Below are 4805 nucleotides of genomic sequence, written 5' to 3'. Positions count from 1 at the left end.
TTAGTAAAACACATTATGCATCACGTAAACATTTGCAGCAATTAATCAAGGGCACCAATAATCTACCAATTATTCAGTCCTTATTAATTCTAATCAAGTTGTTTTAACCTTAAGGATTTGTAGACCTAATCAAGAGTTTTATGAATAAAAGGGCTCCCACTTAAACCAATAAATTCATATGCTTTACTAATTTTAAACATAAAAATGTATTTCAAGTCTAACCGGAAACATACAAATTTAATTAAAATTTAAAGCTCATATAAATTTATAATTGAATCCAAAAAGTTTAATTTAATTTCAGTCGTATTTAAATTAATTCATGATTTTAATTTTAGTAAAATAATTAGAATAAATAAAATTTATTATAATTACAATATTCAAAATTAAAATCCAAGAAAATAATTTAAATTATTAATTTTAAAATTAATTAAAATTACGTAAACTGAAAAATTTCAAATTAAACATTCAAAACGATTTATTCGCAACGCAAATACCCTACGCATTGCACGCCCATGGGCCGCACGCACACAGCCATTGCTGGCCATGTGCGCGCAGCCCATGCGCTCGTCGCATAGCTGCTGCATCTTCCATCGCAAGCCATCGCACGCTGTGGTGCTCGCTGCGCGCGCGCCAGCGCTCGACGCACGCGAGCCATCGCTCGCTGTGCGCGCTCGCCAGCGCTCGCTGCGCGCGCTCCATCGCTCGCTGTGCGCGCGAGCCATTGCTCGCTGTGCGCGCGAGCCATCGCTCGCCGTGCGCGTGAGCCATCGCTCGCTGTGCGCGCGAGCCATCGCTCGCTGTGCGCGAGCAATTCCGCGCGATCAACGCTGGGCGCAGCGCTCGTGGCACGCGAGCTTGCGCTCGCTGCGCGCCCTTGCGCGAGGCAGTGCGCGTTGTGGCGCAGCTCGCTTGCTGCCCACACGCGACTGCCATGGCTTGCCTTTCGCCCATGCCCATTCGTCCATAGCTCGTGGCCCACGACACAAGGCAGGGCTGCTGCCTTGTGCTCGTGCACCATGCCTTGCTCATTGCATTTGTGCCGCACGGGCGACGAGCTCCCTTGCTCGTCGTCGCATGCCCGCACTATACAACACCCCTTAAGGGTAACACGAAGCATCCATTGCTTTGTGCGTGCAAGTTATATGAACGAATCGCATAAAAATTTAAAATTTATATTTAAAATTAATGACAAATTAATAAATAATATTAATTTCATAATTTTAGGGCGAAAAATCGAAAATTTATTATTCAATTGATTTCCGATTGTCATGGATTCAAGTCTAGGTCATAAAAATTTAAAATTTATCATAAATTTACAATTTTTATGGTGGTTTTTAATCATAGGTTTCTAATTAAATTATAATTAATTATGAAAATCAAATTAATTCTACATTATTCTAATTTTCAACAAATTAATCATAATTACAAATTAGATTGTATAATTAACAAGGCTAGGCATTCAAACTTGTTAAACATATACAGTAGGTCAATCAAAAATTCAAGATTTATCAACAAGAATCGCAAATATTTAATTTAACATCTTAAATTTACGAAATTTTGCATTCGAAAAACTAAAACCTTCGAAAAGTCATAGTTAGGCTTCGAATTTGAGAATTCTAGGTTCGGCAGAAAAATATTATTTTTGTCAAAATGTTAGAATGCCTTTTACATGCGGAATTGACACAAAAATCACTCGATTTGGATGAGTAACGAAGAAACTGCCGAAAAACTGCGTACGTATAATTAAATAAACGCAATTTGCAATTAATTAACAATTACGAAAATTAATCACCCCTTTTAATTCTTGCAAATTTGTAATATTTAACTATGTTCATGCAATTTAGATTATGAAAATAATAAGGGGCTCGTGATACCACTGTTAGGTTATGATACATATGACATTACATAAATCATGCGGAAACAACCATTAAGCCAGGAATACATATTATTTACACATAATCATATAGCATAATTTAGATGCATACTCTTTGTTGCGTGCCTTCCCTAGCTGCGCCCGAACCGAACAAGAACAAGTCTTTAGGACTCCAAGTGTCGTCCCTCCGTAGATAGTCCACAGCACGTCCGGATCCGCCTTAAGATTGACCAACTAGAATCGCCCTTAAGGTACTAGAATTTTCGGCACTCTTAGGTAAGAAATATGGCTGAATTTTTCTCTCAAAACTCACTTTGAATACTTGAATTAATCTCTGAAAATATGTTACCCTAGGCACGTATTTATAGAGTTATGGAAAGGGAATTGGAATCCTAGTAGGACACGAATTAATTAAACTTAGAATCCTACAAGAACTCTAATTAATTAATTTATCCTTTTAGGAATAGGAATTTAATCATATACTAACTCTAATAGTTTTAGGAATCATGCATGAACACAAACTCACACACACACGGCAGCCACGAGGGCCGCCCATGCGTGTGCGTGCGAGCAGCAGCCCACGCAGCGAGGCCATGGCCTTGGGGCGCGCTGGGCCTGCCTTGCGGTGGGCCTGGGCGCTGCCTTGGCTGGGCGCGCGTTTGGCTTGCTGGGCGATGGCCCGACTTCGTGCTGGGCCTTCGTCCGGCAGGCCTCGTCCGATGCTAATTCGTACGATACGCTTCCGATTAAATTCCCGGTTCCGGAATTCATTTCCGATACGAACAATATTTAATATTTCCGATTCCGGAATCAATTTCCGTTTCGAACAAATATTTAATATTTCCGTTTCCGGAATTATTTTCCGATTCCGATAATATTTCCGATTCTGACAATATTTCCGTTTCCGGCAATATTTCCGATTCTGGCAATATTTCCATTTCCGATAATATTTTCCGATACGTACCATGTTTCCGTTTCCGGCAACATCTACGACTTGGATAATATTTATATTTCCGATACGATCCATATTTCCGTTTCCGGCAATATCATCGTTTCCGGAGTATTCATTTCTTGCCTGTGACGATCTCAGCTCCCACTGAAACCAAGATCCGTCGATTCCGAATATCCATAGATGGAGTATTTAATGCCATTAAATACTTGATCCGTTTACGTACTATTTGTGTGACCCTACGGGTTCAGTCAAGAGTAAGCTGTGGATTAATATCATTAATTCCACTTGAACTGAAGCGGCCTCTAGCTAGGCATTCAGCTCACTTGATCTCACTGAATTATTAACTTGTTAATTAATACTGAACCGCATTTATTAGACTTAACATTGAATGCATACTTGGACCAAGGGCATTATTTCCTTCATACAGAGCTATTTGTCCTTTAATGAAGGGGACTACACCAAGTTCACCTATGAACTTCCTTAGCCATATACCTTCCTTTTGCTGCTTCATGTGCAGCAATGTACTCCGCTTCAGTTGTAGAATCCGCAATGGTGCTTTGCTTAGCACTTTTCCGGCTTACTACACCTCCGTTGTGGCAGAAGACAAACCCAGACTGTGATCTGAAATTATCTTTGTCGGTTTGGAAACTTGCGTCTGTATAGCCTTTAACAATTAATTCATCATCTCCACCATAGACCAGGAAATCATCTTTGTGCCTTTTCAGGTACTTCAGAATGTTCTTGGCAGCAGTCTAATGTGCCTCTCCTGGGTCTGACTGGTATCTGCTCGTAGCACTGAGTGCATACGCAACATCAGGGCGTGTACATATCATATCATACATTATTGAACCAATCAATGATGCATATGGAATCAGACTCATTCGTCTACGGTCATCAAGTGTTTTTGGGCACTGAGTCTTCCTTAGAATCATTCCATGAGACATGGGTAGGTAGCCTCCCTTGGAGTCTACCATAAGTGCTTTGACTGAGTCCAATCATCTTCTTAGATCTATCTCTGTAAATCTTGATGCCCAGTATGTACTGTTCTTCTCCTAGATCCTTCATCGAAAAACATTTTCCAAGCCAAATCTTGACAGAGTTCAACATAGGAATGTCATTTCCGATAAGTAATATGTCATCGACATATAATACTAGAAAAGAAATTTTGCTCCCACTGACCTTCTTGTATACACAAGATTCGTCTGCGTTCTTGATGAAACCAAAGTCACTGACTGCTTCATCAAAACGTATATTCCAGCTCCTTGATGCTTGCTTTAATCCGTAGATTGATTTCTTAAGCTTGCATACCTTTTTAGCATTCTTTGGATCCTCAAAACCCTCAGGCTGTGTCATAAACACAGTTTCTGTTAAAACACCGTTTAAGAAAGCGGTTTTGAAATCCATCTGCCATATTTCGTAATCGTAATATGCAGCGATTGCTAACATTATCCGAATAGACTTTAGCATTGCAACTGGTGAAAAGGTTTCATCGTAATCCACACCGTGGACTTGCCTGTAACCTTTTTCAACAAATCTAGCTTTGAAAACTTCAAGTTTCCCATCCTTGTCCTTTTTCAGTTTGAAAACCCATTTGCTTCCTATGGCTTGGTAGCCATCTAGCAAATCGACCAAATCTCAAACTTGGTTTTCAGACATGGAGTCTAATTCAGATTGCATGGCTTCTTGTCATTGCTTGGAGTTAGGGCTCGTCATAGCTTGTTTGTAAGTAGAAGGTTCATCACTTTCAAGTAATAGAACTTCATAGCTCTCGTTCGTCAAAATACCTAAGTATCTTTCCGGTTGAGATCTATATCTCTGCGATCTACGCGGGGTTACATTTCTAGATGGTCCTTGATTCTCACCAGATACTTCTAAAGATCTCTGAGTTTCATCCTGAATGTCATCTTGAGCATTCTCTGGAGTTTGTTGTTCGACTCGAATTTCTTCGAGGTCTACTTTTCTCCCACTTGTCATTTTGGA

Source organism: Spinacia oleracea, chromosome 1, assembly GCF_020520425.1.
Source record: "Spinacia oleracea cultivar Varoflay chromosome 1, BTI_SOV_V1, whole genome shotgun sequence".
Classification (NCBI taxonomy): Eukaryota; Viridiplantae; Streptophyta; class Magnoliopsida; order Caryophyllales; family Amaranthaceae; genus Spinacia; species Spinacia oleracea.
Note: the sequence above shows the minus strand (reverse complement) of the source record.